Source organism: Panthera leo, chromosome D2 (genome assembly GCF_018350215.1).
Source record: "Panthera leo isolate Ple1 chromosome D2, P.leo_Ple1_pat1.1, whole genome shotgun sequence".
Lineage (NCBI taxonomy): Eukaryota > Metazoa > Chordata > Mammalia > Carnivora > Felidae > Panthera > Panthera leo.
Genome location: NC_056689.1, coordinates 84,595,279 through 84,605,123, shown reverse-complemented (window position 1 = coordinate 84,605,123; position 9,845 = coordinate 84,595,279). Strand labels below are relative to the sequence as shown.

The 9,845-nt window shown below is 54.5% G+C and overlaps 1 long non-coding RNA gene across 1 annotated transcript; it reads left to right on the top strand.

Annotated features, from left to right (window-relative positions):
* The first annotated feature begins 5,490 nt into the window (after positions 1 to 5,490).
* LOC122202300 lies at positions 5,491 to 8,200 on the top strand. Its single transcript, XR_006194582.1, has 3 exons — positions 5,491 to 5,552; positions 6,049 to 6,150; positions 7,975 to 8,200. It is a non-coding gene; the product is annotated as an uncharacterized LOC122202300 (long non-coding RNA).
* Positions 8,201 to 9,845: the final 1,645 nt, after the last annotated feature.

Here is a 9,845-nt window from a genome sequence, read left to right as displayed (position 1 = left end):
AGGAAAAGCAATGTATTCATCAACAAACAAATAAGACACTGCATTCCTGGACACCTACCTGAAGTCACAGAAGTGTCCACAAAATGGGACGGCAGCAGCGGCACGCCAAAGTCACTGCCAGAACCAAGCTCTCGGCCCCGAGCCTGGCCGAACACAGCTGCCCTGCCCAGAGGTACCTATGTCCCCTGCTTCCCTGGAGACAATTCCAAGGGCCACCCGAGCTCGAGCTACCAGTGGGCTGTTCCGTGGCCTCTGTTGTGGCTGCATCTGTGCTCAGCACCTCCCTTTCCTCTGCCCTCAGGCACTTACAGACACGTTCCAAGAGCCCTCTAGATAAATTCTCTGCACAAGTCTCAGAGTCTGCTTCCCAGGAACAGCACCCATCTGGCTTAACACCTCCTTCCCCCATCTCAAGAATTCCATGCCCTCCTCGGTCTCCTCCAGAAATCTGAACTCTCACATCTTAAAGTCGTTTTCAGACCGTGTTATTTCTACTTCCTGGGTGTGCATTTTCCCGTGGGGTTTCTCCTGACTTTCTCAGGGCTGTGAGTTTCTTCCTGTGATCTGTAATTTTTGTTTGCAACTTTTCCCACAGACATTTTCCCTCTTGTCTGATTCTGCAGTTGCCCCGGCCTGCCCCTACAGGCTGTGGGGTTGAATCAGATTTTTCAATAAGCATCTGGGGCTGCAAAAGCCTTGCTCTCATTCGTCCTTCTAGTCCCCACATGCCGTGGCCTTCCCCTCAGCCTCTGTTCACCCCCGGCCTTTCCTCCACTCCTGGGCCTGGGTGTTTTCCTCTTGAACCTGGCTTCTTTTATTCATGTATTTATGAATGCTAACAGTTTGTTATCACTTGTGTCAGGAGCAGAGAAGGGAGATCTCTTCCCCTACCTTGGCCTGGAAGTCCAGCCCAGCCCTTCAGCAGACAAATCTGCGTATTCAAAGGCCCTTCTGCATTTTGATTCTAAATCAGCCTCTTCTATGTTGTCTTTGTTAGTCTATGTCCACCCTACAAAGTTGCCTCGAAAAGGTCCCCTTCTTCTGATGTCCCGCCAGTAGGTGGTCGCTGAGGGTGGTCCCCACGCCTTTTCAGGCTAAACATCCCCATGCCGCCTAAAACACAGCTGTGAAAACTTTTTCTCCCTAGAAACCCCTCCCTGGATGCGCTCCTATGTGTCAGTTAATCCTTAATTCTCTTAATAAAATGTTCTTAGTTCTCCCCATTTCGTTTTGCCATTGACAAACCTACTTCAACTCTTACTTTCACTGCCAGAATCCTTCCGTGTGTAAAGAGTTACAACCCAGCAACCCACACAGGCCATCCCTGACAGACGGCCAGCCTGCCCTTCTGGAATTTCCTAGACACGGGAAGCAGAGTCACCAGCCAGCTCTCAAGGCCGCTGGGCAGATGCTGCACACACCTGTTATTTCTGAGTCCAAATCTTCCTTCAAAAGAGATGAATGTATTAAATACAGAGAACAGCTGAGAGCTGCTAGAGGGGTGGTGGGTGGGGGGATGGGCTACGTGGGGGAAGGGGCATCAGGGAGGACACTTGCTGTGATGAGCACTGGGCGTTGCGTGTAGGGGAGGAATCACTGGCCTCTCCTCCTGAAATCATTATTGCACCAGATGCTAACTAACTTGGATGTAAATTCAATAAATTAATTAGATAAATAAAACAAAATAAAAAGATGAATGTACAAGGACATCAGCTGCCACAGCCCTTCTGCACAGGGGGGAGGGTGCAGGCCAGGCACCTAAACGCCCATGGTGTAAGGGAGGGATTAAATAAACTGGTGTAAATCAGGAGAGAGACACAATCTGTAAACACCGACATCGTGTGTCTAATGACACAAACCAGGACCTGCTGCTGTGGCGAGGGCAGAGAGGGGGCACTATAATGATCATTAACTGGTTTCAATACGTACATTAAAAAATTAAAACACCGGGGCGCCCGGGGGGCTCTGTCAGTTGAGCCTCCGACTTCTGCTCAGATCATGATCTCGCGGTTTGTGAGTTCGAGCCCCGCGTGCATCAGTCTCCCTGCCGCCAGTCCGTCAGTGCAGAGCCCTCTTCAGACCTTCTGTCCCCCTCTCTCTTCCCCTCCCCTGCTTACGCTCTCCCAAAAACAAACACTTAAAGAAAAACAAACATGTGGATGTGTCCTTATTTGTAAATACATACGGGAAAACATCTGGGCGTTGCGTGCCAGCAGCTGTACCTCCCCTCGAGAGGAGGCGAGAAAGGCACAGGGCAAAGGATGAAGGAGGTTTCGTTTGCTTTGTAACTAAATACTTTCACGTTGTTTGAACCTCTACGGTAAACATACACTACTTTCCTAATTTACAAAGAAAAAGGAGAACAGATTTCCCAAGGCCACGTGCAAATGAAAACTAGTTCTAACAGCTGACGTGATTCCTTGCCATCTGCAGACCTGTGCTGAGAGTACCGCGTGCCCGTGCTTACTCAGCCTCAAAGCAAGCCTCTGTCACCACCTCCTTTAACAGATGAGAAGGCAGAAGCACAGAGAGGTCAAGGAATTTCCCCAGGCCACACAGCAAGAACAGTGCTAGCCAGGATGCGCATCCTGTGGTCCAACCCAGAGCCTGCACACCCAACCCCTGCCCTGCCAAGGGCCTCTTCAGCCCGAACTTGTGCAGACGACGTTTAAGTACAGGAGGCAGTTAGTGTCCAGCAGCTGCCCCTCCTTCATGGGGAGGCCCCCACACCCTGGCTGACACACATATTCCCGGCCCTCCGTGGGCCTTGAAGGCCAAGGTGACTAGGTCTCGCTTGCCTATGCTCATGAAATCGGCACAGTGCCTGACCGCAGAAAAGACTCAACTCACATTCCAGAATGTTCCAAAATGCATTCCACACACACAGTCCTGCACATTATGTGTTAAGCCCAGCATCTGGAATCCCTGGCATTCCTGGGTCTGTGACGTATAAGTTATGTGGTTTCAATCAAGATCCTTAAATCCTGTGGGTCTGCTTTCTCACCTTTTAAATAAAAATACCTCACCGGCTGTTGGTGGGGATTAAATGAGAACTATAGGTAGGGGAAGATGTGGCAATGTTGGCCACACATAAGTGCTTAAACACTCAGCATTAATGTTTGTGTCTACCACAGTCACACCTGTGGACTGCCTGGTTGGGGTGGCAGGTGTCTGCACCTCAGGAAGAGGGACACACCAAGACCTGGCATCCCAGCCCCCAGAGCAGCCCCCACACTGCCCGGCGGCAGGGCCCAGCAAGTCCCCTGTCCGTTCACACCAGCGATGCTCCATCTAGAAGCTTCTTCACATTGGTAAACACCTGCCATGTCTACCCCACCTGCCCGCCCGCCAGAGGAAGACGAGGGGGCCCCCACTGGATACTGGAAACCCGGCCTCTGTCCTTCGGGCTCGGGGCCCTCCCGGGGTGGGGGCAGGGGCGGGGAAGTGCAGACAGCAGGAGAGTCAGGCCTTTCACAGCCACCTGGAAAAGCAGATTCCAGATGGCCCAGCTCCAAGTGAGGCCCCACCTCAAGTGAGTGGGCTTCTGCACAGAGGATTCCTGGCGACTTTTACAAATGCTGGCTAGCTGAGTTAATTAACAGAATGAAAATAACGGTGAAAACAAAACAAGCTAACACTGCTCGCCATGGCAGCAGCAAGAGGAAAATAAAGCCCTTCAAAATTCTCAGACGCGAGCAGACCTATTTATCAGTGTCTGATTAAATACCCCATTTCTTTGGGAAATAAATTCCCATAATTCCTTCCTCAACTAGACCAATAAACTGTTACTTCAGTGTTTTGGGTTTTGTTTTTTTGTTTTTTGCTTAAAAGTGTTCCTCTTCTCCCACTCTCAGCTCTGAAACCAAATGCTTTAGAAGCTTAACTAGACAAGGACGAAGATTTTAATGTTTCTTGGTCCTGTGTCCTCCTCTGTTAGCCTCCGTGCCCTCTCCTCTGTCCATGGTGCTGGAGGAGGAAACCCAAAGGACTAAGGCCTGGGGTGAGGCCATGGAATACGAGTGAACACAGGACAAACACATTTCACCCAAAGACACTCTGCCTTATTGTCCCTGGGCCGCACATGGTGCCCCACCCTACCCCACTCCCACCTAGCCGGCCCCACAGGCTCAGGGAGACCCTTGGTTGAAGGGAAAAGCTGGGGTTTTTGGTTCAGACAAAAATAGACCTGGGCTCCAATCCCTGCCATGTGTCCTGTACCCATCCTTACCTCTCTGAACCTGTTCCTTGCCTGCAAAATGGAGCCCCAGGCACCATTTGGTTTAGCTGTGAGGCTCCTGTGTGTGTAAAGTGCCCTAAACACTCCAGCCCTGACGTGGCCCCATTACCAAATCTCTGTGCCCCCAGAAGCAGACACTCATCAAAGCCCACGAATGTGGAAGAGGCAGGGTCCCTGGTGCAGACCTGAGCCCCATCCTGGATGCATCCTTCCCATAGCCGTCAACAGAGAAAAATGTATTAACCTGTGTGTGATGAGGATCCTTTCTTTTTGCCAACTTTGATGCATCTTTCCAATATACTAACACCCCTAATGAAGATGTGTACAAGATTAACACATGCAATTAGAAAGAGAGCCTTTTTGTCTCATTCGATACAGAATCAGCTTTTTATTGCACAATTTATAATATCTTCACATTTTCGAAGTCAAGGAAAACACAAAAGTGGAGCTCAGCATGCCAGAGTGTATCACGTGTAATTATCTTTGGAGGAAAATGAGAACACACGTAGGAGATAAATCTGATTGCCTGTTGAATAGTGAAAATCCACAAGAAACAGAAAAGTGTCCATAAGTTTGTGTTCACAACAAGCACCCTTTCAAATTGGCTTCATAAACCCTTTGTGACCTTCAAGAATGTGGTGGCGTCTCCTGGCCAGCATTTTTGACATGAAATAACAGCATTTAAGGAAAATCTGTAATATCAGATTCTCAATGGGTTTTCATAGCCTTGGCTGCCAAGGTCAGAAAGACAGGCAGCCAGAAGCACTACACTCAGCCACATTCATCTGGGGGTGGGGTAGGGGCAGCACCCCTGTGCATGCCTACCTGGGAGCTAGCAGGCACAGGACACCCGCCCGGAGCCCAGGGCTGCCCAGGAGGCCGTGCCCATGACCACCTAGCTTCAAAGGAAGGATGCTTCCTGCAACACACATTCTCCACTTTGGCCAGAGGTGTAGAGGGCACCGTCTCCCTGAACATGAAGGAGGCGGTCATCCAGAAAATCACCTGAACCATGGGTGAACCAACAACACTGGGCTTTCTGGCCCCTGCAGTTGGACAGAGGTCCTTTACCAGCCACCATCTCTTAGACAGCTCGGCAAACCAAGAGCATCTGCCCAAGCACGGGTCTCCACTGGGCCTTGCGGGGAGCACAAGGCTGAGCACCCACCAGCCAACTCAAGAATCACAATGGGCATTCAGTGACCCTCTACCCCTCAGGGCACCAGGCTGAGACACAGGACCACACATGGAAGAGCCACTGCGTTATCAGCCTGACACCTACAAACCCCTCAGCCACTTAACAAGGAGGGGGGAGGTAGAGTGGGAAGGGAAGGGGTGAGAGGACATGGAAGGAGTGTGGGGAGGGGAGGAGAGAAGGAGGAGGGAAGCAAGTAGGAGAGAGGGGGAGGAGGAAGGGGAGGGAGAGGGAGGAGGGAGAGGAAGTGGGAGGACAGCAGGGGGGGAGGAGGTGGAAAGAGGGGGAAGGCGGGGGAGGAAGGAGAGGGAGGAGGGAGTAGGAAGGAGAGAGAGGGAGAAGAAGGAAGAAAGAGGGGGAGGAAGGAGACGGGGGGTGGGGGGGAGACAGGGGAAGGAAGCAGAGGGAGGAGGGTGGGTAGGAGGGAGGGAGAGGAGGGAGAGAAAGGGGGAGGAAGGAGAGAGCAGGGAGGGGGCGGAAGGGCAGGCAGGGCTTTTCAGGGCAGATACATCATAGTGGAGCTTACAGGAGAGAAACGACATTGGCGAGCTATTTCTGTGCAATTCATATAATAAGAGCATTAAAAATAACCACTGGGAATTATTTTGACTTTCAGGAAGTTGTCTTAAAAGGCTATTTCTTCCTCTCGGGAGGGTAAGATCCATTAAAATCCCAGGAAGACAGGAAAGAATGGTCTCTCCCTTCTCAAGGGAAAGAGGTGAGAGGCTGGGAGAAACCAGGAGGTCGGGGTTTTCTCTGGATCATTAATGGCCGGCCCGCCACCAACAAAGTGGGATCATTTGTTAGTTACAGAAGGAAAATGGGCTTTGGAGACTGGGGGACACTGAAGGCCTGGTGGCGAGCGGCTCACCAACAGGGCACACTCAGCACCACTGAACTGCACACTTTAAATAGTGAAGATGGTAAATTCCATGCTGTGTTTCTTTTTCCGTGACAATGTCAGTAAATAGGCTTCGGAAAGCTTTGGGAGCCGGTGGTGGTGCAGCCGAACCTCCCCGCTGCCTCGCTGTCTGCCCTCCCCTCCTCAGACCGGCACCCCCTCCCTGGCAGGGGACCTCTCCTCCTGGCTCACTCCTTCCATATCCCCTCACCCCTTCCCTCCCCTCCACCATCTTCTCCCCGGTGGTGGCGACCCCAGGGACTCCACATGCCCTTCGGCCAGACAGAGTCAGCGTTGCTAGGCAGGCATCAGGCCAACTCCCCAGCTCAGCAGGAAGGCTCTGGAAGCCTGTCCTGGGCGCCCAGCCCTTTGTCAGGCAGACCTGGGTCCCCCTCCCTCTGGCTCCTCTGGACCTGCATGTGCTGAGGCTGCACGGGGCCATTATCCCCCACCCTGTCCTTCCTCCAGGACACCTGGCCTCCCTCCCTCACGAGTTCGAGTGGGAAAGTGTCTCAGGTCCCACAATCTGGCCAAGGCCGTGCCCTGTCCTGGGCAGCTCCCCAGCCTCCCGACTCCCCCGGTTGTGGACAGCGAACACTCCCCGCTGTCCGCCCTCCTCTGACACCTCCACGGTGATGTCCTCCTCCAGCCCCTCACTGCTGCGACCGTGGCCTCCCTCTGTGACAGCTCGTCCCCTGTAGTGTGGGGTCCCCTCCCGCCCCTACGGGGGAGGCCACCGTGGAGCTCCTCGGGGGTGCTGGAGCCCCGCTCAGGCATGTCCTCGTGCCTCCAGGCTCTCCCCATGGACACCACCTCCGGGTGGCCTTCCAGCAACCCTGAGGATGTGTCACAAATTCCCTTTCCTACCCTGATGTGCTACCGCGGAGGCTCAGCCCCACCCCAGCGCATCCTGGAGCCCGAGGCAAGGGCCTTTTTAGGCGTGAGCCCTCCGCAGGCCCAACTTGGGGAGAGGCTGTGACCTGTGTCCAAGAGGGGGGCCTGAGGCCTGGGACAGGAGTCTGTACTGTTTTCAGGCAAGGGGAGCCCCAGCCGGCAGTGGGAGGACGTGGCCCCTTCCGCCACAGAATCAGAGCCTCCCAGACCTTCCGGGACCCCCTCCCGAACCTCAGGTCCTTATCTTCCCCTCCCAAGGCTGAGCTCTGCCTGGCTGAAGCTTCCTGTGCTCCCGCTGTGGGGCTGGGGGCTCTAGCTGCTGCCAAGGGTGCTCTCTGGAACGTCCGCTGTTCCCACCTGTCTGTGCCCCCCACCCCAACGCCGCCACCACCAGAGGTGGGTCCTCACTGCCAGCTCCCAAATCTCACCTCAGTGTCTGCCTCCAGAGGCTACCCCTGGGGGAGCCCACCCTTACTTGGAGACTAGTGTGCAGGAGGGTTATCAGGGACCCTCTGAGCACCTGCACCCCAGGGGAGGGGAGCAGCCGGGCGGACGGAGGGTGAGGCAGGCTGCCTTCGGTCTCCACAAAGGCCTCAGCCCACCCTCCATGCAGCTCTGCCACGGGGATGCCCTCCAGAGGGGCGCCGGGCCTTATGCTCCCTGCCGATACCCCAGGGAAGGGCATGACCTCAGGCCTGCTGAGGGAAACTCTCAGAGACGGCTGGCCTGACGGCAGCTCTCCCACAGCTGGGGGCATAAACCCACTCAAAGAGGAGCTGGCCCGTCATGGCATCTTCTAGGAAGGATGGCCCCAGGACACATCACCCCAGGAGGAGACACTCCGGAGAACGGACAGAGGGCCTTGATAACCGTGCCGGGCGTGAACGGAGATGAGCCAGCAGAGACGGGACACGTGGCCACCTCCCAGTTACAGTGACCTCACCCCAGGACTTAGAGTAGAAAACTCATTCGATGCAACCACAACCACTGCTCAGCGTCTGCGTTCAACTTCCAGGAAGGACGCTGACCGTGCCGCCCCCACTCACAGAGAGAGAAGCAATGGCAGAGGGTCACCCCCAAATTCATGGACAGCCAGCAACCAGGGTGTGTTTGCAACATGAGTCCCCACCTCCCAGAGCCCACGGCAACTCGCCTACTATCTGCGGCTGGTGACCCAGGTTTACTGAGGGCTCAAGGGGCCTTTGTTAACGCAAAGCTGACCAAGGCCAAAATAATAATAATCTTTTTACTTTTTATTTTTTTAAGTTTGAGCGTGAGTGTGAGTGGGGGAGGGGCAGAGAGGGAGGGAGAGAGAGAGGGTCCCAAGCAGGCTCTGTGCCGTCAGCGCAGAGCCTGACGCGGGGCTTGATCTCAGGTGAGATCACGACCTGAGCCGAAATCAGGAGTCGGACGCTTAACCCACTGCGCCCCCCAGGCGCCCGTTTTTCACTTTGAGAATTGTAGTGAAATACACAGAACATAAAAGCGACCACTTGGGGGCGCGCAGTTCAGTGGCATTAAAGGCCTGTGCCCCGTGGTGCAGCCGTCCCCGCCATCGTCTCCAGAACCTGCTCGTCTTCCCAACGGAAACTCTGCCCCCGCTAAACGCTAACTCTCCTCATCCCCTGGAAAGCACATTCAACTAACTCCCTGTCTGTACTATTTGTGATCCTTCCTGCGAGTGGAATCTCAGGGCACTTGTTCTGTGACGTCCTCCAGGGCTCACCCGGGCCTCAGCCCATGTCAGCATTCCTTCCTTTTAATGTTCAGTAACAGTCCACTGCATGGAGACAAGGGATCTTTAAGGACAGCAGCCCCAGCCCCCGAGGCTGCCCCGCAGCCAGCAGCATGGATGAGAGAGGCTGCAGGTCACGGCCGTGGTGACCTTCAGGGAGGAGTCTCCTCCTCCTGTCTTGCGAGCCACCCTGTCCTCGAGGCCACTCTGCGAGCAGCTTTCAAACTAATAAAAGCAAATGGAGTTTTTGATTGCACCTAATGAAATTATGGGACTTCCAGTGTTCGCTTGAAGGAAACGTTAATTCTGAAATATGGAGCTCACGCCTGCGTCTCCTCCCAAAGGGAACAGTGTGGCTCAAGGGACGTGGCTCGGCGGGCACTAACGGGCGGGGCGGGAGAGCTGGCACAGGGCCCTCCCAGCTGGCCCTGCCTTTTTTTTTTTAAGTTTATTTGTATTTGAGAGAGAGAGAGAGACTGTGAGCAGAGGAGGGGCAGAGAAAGAGAGAGAGAGAGAGCGAGAGCGAGAGAGAGAGAGAGAGAGAGAGAGAGAATCCCAAGCAGGCTCTGCACTGTCAGTGCAGAGCCCGACATGGGGTTTGAACTCATGAACCATGAGATCATGACCTGAGCCAAAACCGAGAGTTGGACGCTCAGTTGACGGAGTTCCCCAGGTGCCCCCAGGCTAGCCCTTCTGCCCACTGCCAGGGTCTCCGGACCTCCTCCAGGGGGTGAGCTGCTTGGCTGCAGGAGGCTGCAAAACACACACTCTTCTGGGGCACAAGGGGCCTCTGCGCCCTTCCTGCAGCCAGGAGCAAAGCTGCAGGAAGACAGAAGGCCCAGCTCCACCATCATCCTGGGAACAATGACTCTGGCAGCACAAG